Here is a 12594-nt window from a genome sequence, read left to right on the forward strand (position 1 = left end):
AAAGTATAATCCGTAAGAGGGTATGGATCGATGGGGTGCTCTGGGGTGAGGGGCTTGGTCTGCTGCATGTACCTGTTGCCTACCTGGCTGACATCATCCCCAACTCCCCCCCCACCACCACCACCACCAAGGCCAGCAGAAAAGGAGAGCTTTTTCCCATGTGGGGAGCGTTGTCTGCTTCCTGGTCATCAGCTGCCACCCGCCATCGACCTGAGAGTAAAAGGACAGTTTATTTATTTATTTAGCCAAAAGGTGTGTGGACTTGCTGGGGAGACAGACAGAGACAGAGGGAAAGTGAGAACTCACCCCCTGAGGGGATGGCCACGTCGCAGTCCCTTCTTCATTCTCTCCGGATTTGGGGCACACATGCACGTGCACCCAGCGTGACTTTACAGACACCTGGTCTGGGACTCGAGTCACAGTGACCGTGTGGGAGTCCAGCACCTTAACCGCCACGCCACCTGCTGGCCCCACGCATTACTCACACCATTGGCTGATTTTTCATCCTTAAGTTCTTTTCGAGGAAGGCTCATGTGGGCTATATCCCATGACTTCTTTAGTCCTTGTTAGTGCCTGCCTGTGGTATTTGTCATGGAATGCTAACCTGGCTTGTTAAAATGTTAGGGCACGCATTTTCTCAGAACCTTTGGGGACGTCTTTACTGTTCTGTCCACTGTAAAGTGGCCTGAGGTGACGGGGAGAGCTGTACTGTAGCTGTTCCTCATCTTCGTTGGGGACCTGGCTCTGGCTTCTGAGCTATTTTTTCCTACTTTATCTCTCCTAAGAGAGGGAGAGGCAGAGAGACAGACAGTGCCCCAGTGGGGCCTTAACTCCACAATACACCACAGTCGTTAGACAGTCCTGGGTCAGGGGCGGGCGTGTGGCTGGAATACTCAGGGAGGTCACTGGACCTGAACCAGGACTCTTCCCATGTGAGACTGCCTCAGCGAGGGTTACTGCTGATCATCTGGCTACCCCAAGGTTTGATAAACAGCCTTCTTCAGATTCCCTCCCTGCCAAGGGTGTGTCTAATACCTTTGAGCAGACACACCCGGGCTTCAGGTCTTTATCTCAATCCATGTGGCAGGAGAGCAGAGCTGCGTGATTTCCTGCCTCTCCAGAGCACTCAGAGGCAGTGTAGGAACTTCTTGCCGTCCTGCTCTGGGAGTCACCTCAGGAGAACCTTCTCCACCTTCTCAGCTAAACTGCAGGTTAAGTGTGATCTTCATTCACTACATAATAAAGCGTCTGGCTCTAAGGTGTGGAATTTTTAAAAAAGATCTATAGAAAAGTTCCAAAACTTGTACAAAAAATTCCCAAGTGTTCTTCAAGCAGATTCCCCAAGTGAACATTTTTTTTTTCTTGGAGAGGTTTTTTGCTGTAGGGCATGTATGTTCACCAGAAAGACAGAGACAGAGAGACAGAAAGTGAGAAATCACCCACCAGGGGGAATGGCCACGCCACAATCCCTTCTCCTCCATTTTCCTCTCAGGATCTTGGGCACGCACACACACACGCCTGGTGTGAGTTTAAGCCACCGGGTCCAGGACTGGAACCACGGTCGACTACATGGGAGTCCAGCGACATAACCATGACGCCAGCTGCTGGTCCCTTCCCAAGAGAACATTTTACCATTCTCTGTCTTGTCTTTCTCTCTGCCTCTTTATTTTCTAATCTACAGATCTTATTTGCATTTTACCGTTTATTTCAATTAATGATCTTGAGAGCAAAAGAAAAACCAATTTTCTGACCCAGGATTCAATCTAGGGTTACATATTCCTTTTAACTTTCAAGTCTCTCGGGGCTCCTTTAATCTACAACCGTTCTTCAGCCTTTCTTGGTCTTTCATGACCTTGACATTTATCAAGCGTACAGGTTGTCTATTTCATAAAACATCCCTCTTTGGGGCTTGTCTGATGTTCCGTCATTGTTAGGTTCAGGTTATACATTTTTGGCAAGAATGTGCAGAAGTGACATTGCTTCCTTTTCAGCTCGCATTAAAAAAAAAAAAAAAAAAAACCTCAAAAATTAGAACCACCCTCCCACCCCGCCACCTGATGTACATAATGCATTTTCCCCAGGCAAAGAGGTTACTGTCTCTCAAATCCAATTCTCAAAGGGCTCACTGACCTAATAAAATCCAAGACATTCTGCATTTCTTCTTGTTGGCTTTTGTGGGACTTCTTGGGAGCTGGAGCTGTCTCAGAGAGGTAGGGAGAGTCATCAGGAGCAGGGCAGAGGGCTACAGGTTAATGACTTTATAGGCTTATTTAAAAAAAAGAATATTTAACGTTATTTACTTTTAAAATTTGACCAGAGAAGGACAAAGAGAGAGAAAGTGAGAAAGCAAGCCACCAGGTTCAGGACTCAAACCACGGTCAGCCACGTGGGAGCCCAGCACCCTTAACTGCCAGCCCCTTTACAAGCTTTTTTTTTTTTTTTTTTTTTTTTTTTTTTTGAGAGGTTTTTGCTGTAGGGTGTGTGTGCTTGCTAGAAAGACAGAGAAAGACACAGAGATAGAAAGTGAGAAATCACCCCCCAGGGGGGATGGCCACACAATTCCTTCTCCTCCATTCTCCTCTTGGGATCTTGGGCATGCACACATACGCGCCCGGCTTGAGTTTAAGCCACTGGGTCTGGGACTCGAACCACAGTTGACTACATGGGAGTCCAGCGACATAGCCATTATGCCAACTGCTGTTCCTTTTACATGCCTTTTAACCCTCTAATGCCTGTGCTGGCTTGGAAGATTACCCAGCGTGTCATGCCAACAGATTGCCCAGGCTCTAACTTTCTTGGTTCAAGAGAGAATTTGCCATCACTGAAGTCTCAGTGGATCAGAATGTAGCTGTGGACTCACAATAGTCTTTGTTCACTACTTGGCTTCCTGCTTCATAGCTGGGCAAACTTGGGCTTGTTCTTGAATATCCCTGCACCTCTCTCTCCCCACTTGTACAAAGGGGTCAAGAATAGTACATACCTCAAAAGGTCAGTATGAATAAGTTAAATACAATGTGGTAGTACACATTCACCCAGAAAGATTTTAGAACTTTGTGCGCTCATTAGCTCATAGATCTCATTTTCTATAGGTTCATGACATCACACTTTGAGTCTTTTTATAAATTTGCTTGTGCTATGCATCAGAAGCCCTTGGATTCTCATGGACTATGTTCACATAAATGTCACTGGAAGCTTTTCATTGAGTCCTGGTTCCCCAGGACATTGGCTGGGTGGTACAGGTGGCTTTGTTGTGACTATATTAGGTTCCTGGTGAGCCCCAACAGAGCTAACAGCTCCTGGAAGCAAGATTCTGTAAAACAAAGTAGATCCAGATGGTACTGCCCAAACCTGGCAAGCTCTGTTGTATGTTGAAAGAAGTGACCAGTGAACTGCTGGATCACCACCCTAGAACCGCTGGATCACCACCCTAGAACTGCTGCTAGGAATCAGGGAGTCCCTTTGGCAGGGTCACCTGGTTTGTAGCCTCACTCTATGATGCAAACATCGTGTCAGTACAGCTCTATTCCCCTGTGGTAGTCAGAACCATGGCCCACCGAAGACAGACACGTTCCAATCCTGGACCCTTGAATGTGTCATCTTACACGGCAGTAAAGATTCTGCAAATGTCATTGATCTTGAGATGGGGAGAAAGACTTGGATTATCCAGGTGAACCCAATGTAATCACAGTGTTTTTTTTTTTTTGTTTGTTTGTTTGTTTGTTTGTTTTTTTTTTTTTTTTTAGGGTTAGAGTTTTTTGCTATAGGGAGCATGCGCTCACCAGATAGAGAGAAACATAAAGTGAGAAATCACCCCCCAGGAGGATGGCCACACCACAATCCTTTCTCCTCCATTATCCTCTCAGGATCTTAGGCATGCATGCACACGCACCTGGCGTGAGTTTAAGCCACCGGGTCCAGGACTCGAACCACAGTCGACTATGTGGGAGTCCAGCGACATAGCCATTACGCCAACTGCTGGCCCTCACAGTGGTCCTTTTAAGGGAGTTGCAGGAGGCTCAGAGTGAGAGGAGCCATGATGGCAGAAATAGAGGAGGGAGGTGGTGGTGTGGTGGTGAAGCAGCTGGATCCCGAATGGCTGACCCCGCAGTTTCAGTCTTGGATCCGGTGGTCTGGGAAACACGCTGGGAGTGTGTGTGTGCATGCCCAAAGTCTCGAAAGGAGAAATGGGGGAGAAGAGATTGTGGCATGACCATTCTTCATGGGAGGTGCTTTCTCATTTTTCTCTCTATCTGTCTCTCTCTGGAGTGCATCTGTGCCCTCTAGCAAATTAAAAGAAAAAAAGAACAGAGGAGGGAGGAAGGGAAGGGGGGAGAGAGAGAGGCTACATTCAGGCTTTGAAGATGGAAGAATGGGTCACAAGCCAAGGAAAGCAGGCAGTCCTTAGAAGCTGGAAAAGGCAAACAGATTTTTCCCTAAAGCCCCCAGAAGGAACATAGCGCTTCTGACTTATTTTTGACTGGGCTTTCTTCTCACTAGAAAACGATATATATATATATTTTAACTTTATCATGCCTCACTTTTTGAAATCTTTTAATAATTAAATCATTCAGGACCGGCAAGTGGCATGGTGGTTAAGTTGCTAGACTCTTGCATGGCTGACCACAGTTCAAGTCCTAGACCTGGTGGCTTGCTTTCTGACTTTCCCTCTCTCTCTGGTTAAATTAGAAAATAATGATAGTAATTCTTTTAAAATAATTAAATCATTTAATCCTATTCAAATTAACTTTGAGGTATGATGCCACGAGTAGGTATAATTACATTCTTTCTCTTCTCAAGGTACCTCAACACCAAATACCCTCTCCAAACCATATTTTTTTTTTTTTTTAGAGAGAGATATTTTTGCTATAGGGGGAGGCAGAGACAGAGAGTCAGAAAGTGAGAGGTCACCCCTCAGGGGGCATGGCCACATTGCAACCCTTTCTTCTCCATTCTCCTTTCAGGGTTTTGGGTATGCACGCACATGCACTTGTTTCGTTCCTTTCCTTTCCTTTTGTTTGTTTTTCACCTGGTGTGAGTTTTAAGCCAGGACTTGAGCTGTGGTCAACTATGTAGGAGTCTAGCGATGTGACCATCACACCATCTGCTGGTCCCCCTCCAAACCACTGTTGTGTCTCTTCTTTATCATACAACATTGTTTTTACTGGAGGATCAATCACAGGGCTATCCATTATTTCTGTGATCTTTCTTTCTTTTTAAAAATTTCCTAAAGGGTGCATGCACTCACAGGAGAGACAGAGGGAGAGAAAGAGAGAGAGAAAATGAGAAAGCACCCTCAAGGGGGCATGGTCACACTGCAATCCCTTCTCCATTTCTCTGTCCTTACAAGATTTTGTGCGTGCACGCGCACATACCCAGCCTCTTTTTCAAGCCACTGGGTCCAAGACTCAAACCGCACAGTTGTCTGTGTGAGCTCCTGCTGCCTTAACCACTGAGCCATGGGCTGACCCCTGTCTGTCTCTTTTCGAGGCAACTCACAAGTGTTTCAATGACTGTTAATCTAGATGGAATAAATTCAGTCATTCTGTTTCCAGAGTCACATGAAATATATTTGTGAAAATACTTAAAGAGAATTATCTTTAATGTGAATAATGAATCTTGTTTGTGCTCCTCAGATGATCAGGAATCTGATTAATGCTTCCTTTCATTTGAAATTCTCAAAAGATCCGTCTCTTAATTTGCCTCCATGTGCTGGGTATAGCAACAGAATAGAAGCGTAATTATCATACGGAAAGGGGCCACAGCAGAAAGGAAGACCAGTCAGTTGAGTCAATGGCTCACCATTTCCTGGAGATTCTGGTTCAGTGAGTCTAAGGTAGGACTTCAGAATCTGTATCTTTTTTAAAAGCACTTCCAGCTTTGCAAACCACTGAGCTAGGTAATTAAAATGGTATTGATATCACACCCAAATGCCATTTGCTGGTGTCACCAACTTTCAGGGTTCCCCAGAGAACGTTAAATTTTCCTTATGAAGGTTAAAACTGGATAATTGACCAAGTCAGTGGAGATAGACAGAATCTGGAAGAAGAAAGCTCTAGATTTAAAACTTCATGGTATAAAGCAACCATTTTATTCCTGTTCATAGTTTCTGGGAGTCGGGATTTCAGGAAGGGCCCAGCTAAGCAGTTCAAGCTCAGAGTTAGACAGCGGCTGTATTAGGGGTAGCAGGGGGCTGGATCTGCAGTAGCTGGCTGGGTCTCTCCCTCTCTTCTCACTGCCTCTGGGCCTCCCCACACGATCTCTCTGCATGGTCTAGTTTGGACTTCTTTTTTTTTTTTTGGAGAGATTTTCACTGTAGGGCGCGTGCGCTCGCCAGACAGACAGAGAGAGACATAGAGACAGAAAACGAGAAATCACCCCCCAGGGGGGATGGTCACGCCGCAATCCCTTCTCCTCCATTCTCCTCTCGGGATCTTGGGCACGCACGCACACGCGCCTGGCGTGAGTTTTAAGCCACCGGGTCCGGGACACGAACCGTGGTCGACTACATGGGAGTCCAGCGACATAGCCATTACGCTAACTGCTGGTTCCCTAGTTTGGACTTCTTCATACCGTGGTGGCCTCCGAGCATCTGGGCTGCTTACATGGAGCTCAGATCTCTGAAAGAGCAGCCAGAAGAACCAGAAGGAGCTAGCAGACGGCACTGTGGGTATGTTGCTAGACTCCCACATGGCTGACTGCAGTTCGAGTCCTGGACCCAGTGGCCTGAAAATCATGCTGGGCATGTGTGTGTATGTGCCCAAGATCTCTCCAGTGAGTGCATGTATCCGATAGCAAAAATCCCTCTCTTAAAAAAAAAAAAAAAAGGAGAAAAAACCCTACCTCCTTATTTTCATTAATTGCTAACTGAAATTAAGTATTTGTTTTCTTTTTCAAATTTTTTTCTTTATTATTATTATTATTATATTTTATTAGAGGGCACATGTGCATGCAGAGAGAGACAGAGAGGGAGAGGAAAAAGCACCCCTCACAGGGAATGGTCATGCTGCCATCCCTCCTTCCATCTCCCCCTCCTTTTGGAATTTTGGGCATGCACACATAGTAACTTGAACTGCGCGGACATGTTGGATCTGGCTGTCCCAACCACCAGGCAAGGAACTGGCTTTTCATTTCTTATATGAACAACAGAGACAGAGATAGAGACAGCTTCTCCCACAGGGTCTTGACACTGTGATCCACTCACTACCTCAGCCAGGGTTTGATCCTGGACACATGCATGCCTGGCATACACACGGAGGTCATTGGATGCAAATTGGGAATCTTCCTGTGCGAGTCAGCTTTGAAGCACATGACATTTCACCAGGGCGCCACCTTCTGGCCGATCGAGCCTTTCTTTTGATTATAAATGTAGGCAATAAACTGCAGTTGAACCAACAGGGCCCGTTACATTGTCTCCAATAGAAATTACAGTTACCTCTGTTTCATATCACCTTACATTTGTTGCAGCTGTCTTGAATTATTGTTTGCACTCATCGCTACTTTGAAATTATGAAGGTTTTAGATTTGCTACTAGATCTTGTTATAAAGTCCATGAATAAAGAAGCACACACAGTGCTACATCACACATTGGTCTTAATATTTTGATGACTGTATTTCAATATAATTGGTTTTCTCTGTAACTCTACTTATCACATTTTATGCATTTACACATATTGTTTTGAGAAGGGCTCAGAGAGTTCTCCAGAGAGCCAGAGGAGCCCACAACACATGCACAAAATTTAAGAGCTCTGCTCTGAAGAAAGAAGTCAATGATGAGATGAGAAGCTCACTTCAAAGCATACTAAGAAGTGAATGCTTTTGGGACCAGCAGTTAGCGTAATGGCTATGTCGCTGGACTCCCACGTAGTCGACCGTGGTTTGTGTCCTGGACCTGGTGGCTTAAAACTCACACCGGGCATGTGTGCGTGTGTGCCCAAGATCCCGAGAGGAGAATGGAGGAGAAGAGATTGTGACGTGGCCATCCCCCCGGGGGGTGATTTCTCGCTTTCTGTCTCTATGTCTCTCTCTGTCTGTCTGGCGAGCGCACGCGCCCTATAGCAAAAACCTCTCCAAAAAAAAAAAAAAAAGAAGTGAATGCTTTTTTTTTTGAGTCAAACATTGTACTGAGGAATGTCTATCTGTATCACTCTACCTATCTACCTACCTATATCTGTATCGCCTTATTTATTCCTCCCGACAACATTGGACATTGGTATTCTTCTTCTCATTTTATAAATGAGCAAACTGAGGCTCAGAAGAATAGGTAAACCACCTAAGGCCCACATGGGAAAACTGAGACTCAAAGAGGTTAATTTTTTTTTTCTCACTGTTAAGCAACATAGTAGGATTCAAACCCATGTCTGCAAGACGGCAAAGCCCACATGTTCCATTGAACCCTACAGAGTTAATTAAAGGTACCAGGGCAAGCTGGCCTGAGAGAGCTGATGGTTTATCAAACATATGACTCAGGCAGACCTTTCAGACCATCCGTCAGGACTGGATGGTTTGGAAAGAAATCGCTACTTTTACTGGTGGTTAGTGGGGTGACAGAGCCCTGCGGAGAGAATCTTCATGGGTATGAAATACACACTGGCATTCGGAAACTCCATTAGCTGCTATTGTCTAGACACGAGAGTAAAAAGTAGGAAGCAGGAGATAAAAGAATATACCAGTAGGAAGTTCTGTGTTGGGCTCGTGCTGAAACAGAAAGAGGCATTATTTTGAAACCATTGATGATGAACTTGGGAAGGATCAAAGTAGTCTTGTGATCTGAAAATCTAATGAAATGAAAACGAGGTAATGGTATGTTTTATAACTATGGAAGATCTGAGAAGCTGGAAATTATCTCAGCGTGAATACTAGACGGGAAGAGGGAACAATGGAAGCCACCTAGAAAAGGATCTTTATTCAGCCTTATTTATAGCAGGTATTCGTCTTGTCTTTCACTGTGGGGATCACAAAGGAGTTTGCTTCACCTTGCTGGGTGTATGAAACTACAGCAGTTGTCACAGCCCCTGCTGCTTCCTCCCATGAAAACTAGCACATACAAAGGAGGGAGGCAGAGTGCTGTGCTGAGGGGGATGAACGGCTCCGGCTAGGAGGGGAAACAGGAGACAAGAGAGAATAGAGAAGAAAAGAACCAAGAGAGAATCTTCCCACCATTGCCTCACCCCCTTTCTCTAGACTTGACTATCTAATATGACAGCCGCAGGCTATGCGTGGCTATTTATGTTTATTAAAAGTAAATATAGACCAGCAAATGGCATAATGGTTACGTCGCTGCACTCCCATGTAGTTGACCATGGTTCGAGTCCCAGACCTGGTGACTTAAAACTCACACTGGGAGCCCGTGGGTGCGTGCCCAAGATCCTGAGAGAATGGAGGAGAAGGGATTGCAGCATGGCCATCCCCCCCTGTGTGTGTGTGTGTGGGTGATTTCTTGGTTTCTGTCTCTCTGGTGAATGCACAAGCCCTATAGCAAAAATCTCTAGTAAAGAAAAAGTAAATATAATTTAAAAACCCAACAACACTTTCTTGATCGCACTGCACTAGTATTCAACAGGTCCAGGTAGCTAGTGGCTACCATATTGGATGGTGTAGATACAGATAATTTCCTCTATCACAGAAAGCCCACTGGATGGCGATGATAAACGCCCCAATCCACCTGTAAGTCTAGTATTCAAAGCCTAGGACAAGGGAACACCATGGCTGCAATGTCTGTGGCCCATGGGAAGACAGAAGAGTAGCATCTTCTGAAACGGGACATAAGGATCCTAGTATCCTACATGACCTTAGGTGAGCTGCTTGTATCTCTAGAACCCAGTTGTCCCCCATTCGATTTTTTTTTTTTGCTAGACATTATGACAAGAAAATTACATAAGCAATTTAGTCCTCATAATAACCATGTGAGCTCTTAGGCCCTTTTATAGAGGAGAAAATCAGAGGTTAAGAACATGCCCAAGACTGGGCCAGCAGATGGTGTGGAGGTTAAGGCCTCTGAATCTCACATGATCAAAAGCCTAGTTTGAGTTCCAGATGTGGCGGTTTGAAAAACATGCTGGGTGTGTATATATGTGTGCCCAAAAATCTCCAGAAGTGGGGCCAGCAGGTGGCAAGGTGGTTAAGGTGCTGGACTCCCACATAGCCCACCACAGTTCAAGTCCTAAACCTGGAGGCCTGAAAATCAAGCCGGGTGCTTGTGTGTGTGTGTGTGTGTGTGTGTGTGTGTGTGTGTGTATGTGCACACATGTGCTCAAAATCCCAGGAGGAGAGTAGAGGAGAAGGGACTATGGCACGGCCACTCTCGGAGGGTGATTTTTCACTTTCCCTCTTTCTCTCTCTCTGCCTCTGTCTCTCTCCTGAGAGCACGAGTCTGAGAGCAAACTTAAAATAAATAAGTAAAAGAACATGCTCAAGACCAGTGGGTAGCAGGACGGGGTTGTACCAGGTCTGTGACTTCAGAGGTCACATGCCTTCCCACCAAGCTGTACTGCTTCCGGCTGCTAGTTCTTCATTTGTAAAGCAAGGTGTCTTAGCTGGATTCTCTCAGAAACAGAAAGGGAGACAAAGACCTAAGTACAAGTAGTTTATTTTGGGAGATACCCCCAGGAAGCACTGAAGGGAGTGGCAAGTGAAGCCTCAGAGGGAAGACAGCCACGTGCAGCGACCTCAGGAGTGGCTCCCGGTGCAGGCACTGGGGCTTCCTCTTGGCTGGGCAGTGCGGAACACACACCTCCTAGTTACCCCACCTAAGTGGAGTATTTATCTCCAGCTCCTCATCTGTCATTGGTAGAAGGCTGCTCCCAGGGACGTTAACTTGGCACTTCGCACCTGCTCCTCTCGAGGGCTAAACACACTCTTGCAGCCATAAAAGGCCCTGGGCAGAAGGCCCCCAAGTGCTTGAAGAGAGAAAGGAAGCAATGGGTATGGAGGCGGGAGGGTGGGGTACCAACAGAAGGCTACAGAGGGGATTTGACTAAGTGCTCTATCTGCTCTAACAAATTTTAGACGTTGTTATAGCGTAAAGCCTAAAACCATCATAATTTCATCCTGCTAGACATGTCTATGGGGGGAGCCTGGAGATACAATTAGACATCTGAGCCGACTTCAATATGAATTTCAGAGTAAAGGACTAGCACGGATATTGCACGAGGGGCTGTTTATTAGGACTGGGACTCTGTAGCTCAATACTATAGCCCTGACATGTGGCGGATAATCAATGTTCCATGGCTGTTAGTTGAATACGTGATTAAATGAAGTTGCTATGAAAACACGATTCGCTAGAAGAAATGTGCAAAGGACGGATGCTATCAGCTCACGAAAGAGGAGCTTCAGATGTTAACATGCATCTGGTAGGATGTGCAGCTTCACTCAGAATCGGAGAGATGTCAGTGAGAGCGGTAACGAGATGTCTCTTCTCACCCAGCAAATCGTCACATACTAAAATGAATGATAACAAGGAGCGATGGAGAGACGCGAAGTCAAGGTCTCTTCAAATGTGTACTTCCCAAGGTTTCCGGGAACGTATTTTGAACATACCAGTTAGCATTTATAATATAATATACCCAAACATAGAAACACATTCCATGGGACTAAAAACACAAGCGCCTCAGCATACATGGAGAAGGAGGGTGTGACTGTGGCATGCTTTGCAGTAGTGAAAGCGTGGACACAACCTGAATGTTCAACAGAATGATTGAATCGGTTGTGACCGGTCTACACGAAGACTACTATGCAGTTCTTGGGCCAGTCAGTGGTGTGGTGGTTGAGGATGACTGGATCCCCATGGCCAGCTGCACAGGTCGAGTCCTGAACCCGGTGACTTGAAACACATGTGGGCATGTGTGTATGCATTCTCCAAGCCCGAAAGGATAGAACAGTAGAAGAGAAGGGACTGCAGCATGACCGTCCTCCACGGGAGGTAGTTTCTCACTTTTCTCGTCTTTCTTCCCTCTCTCTCTTTTTCTCTCATGAGCACATGCACCTGCCAGTAAAATAAAACAAACAAACAAACAAACAAACAAACAGGAAGAAGTTCTTTGGAAGAAAGAATGCGTGGGGGCTGGCAGGTGATGTGGTTAAGGACACTAGACTCCCACATGGCCAACTGCAGTTCAAGTCCCAGACCTGAAGGCTTGCTCTCTCACTTTCCCTCTCTCTCTCTCACACACACACACTCTGCCCCTCTCTGGTCAAATTAAAATAAATAAATAAAATGAAGTTTAATAAAATGATTCGTTTAAAAATGTGTTAGAGCTGTATCTACTAAACTGGAGTGATTTCTACGATACATTGTTAAGTGAGAAAAGTGGTTGCAGAAAATTATGAAGACTCCTTTCCTTATAACGTGAACAAATGCAGTCTTAAATATATGGGAGAATACCTACCCTTCTCCTCCGTTCTCCTTTCAGGATTTTGGGCACACACACATGTAACTGTTGTGTTTTACAAGTTGCTGGGTCTAAGATTTGAACCATGTGGCTGCCACGTAGAATCCAGCTGCCTTAACCATCATGCCATCAGCTGGCCCAGGGATTTTGTTTGTTTGTTAGAATTTTTTTTTTTTTTTTTTTTTTTTTGTGTGATAGTGGGTCACGC

At 45.5% G+C, this 12594-nt stretch overlaps 1 pseudogene; it reads right to left on the bottom strand.

Moving 5' to 3' along the window:
* The window catches only part of LOC114009686 (cleavage and polyadenylation specificity factor subunit 5 pseudogene), a 16223-nt pseudogene that overhangs the window by 581 nt on the left and 3048 nt on the right, over positions 1–12594 (bottom strand).

The sequence above is a fragment of the Tupaia chinensis genome, unplaced genomic scaffold (assembly GCF_000334495.1).
Source record: "Tupaia chinensis unplaced genomic scaffold, TupChi_1.0 Scaffold000602_1, whole genome shotgun sequence".
In the NCBI taxonomy this organism is placed as follows: domain Eukaryota; kingdom Metazoa; phylum Chordata; class Mammalia; order Scandentia; family Tupaiidae; genus Tupaia; species Tupaia belangeri.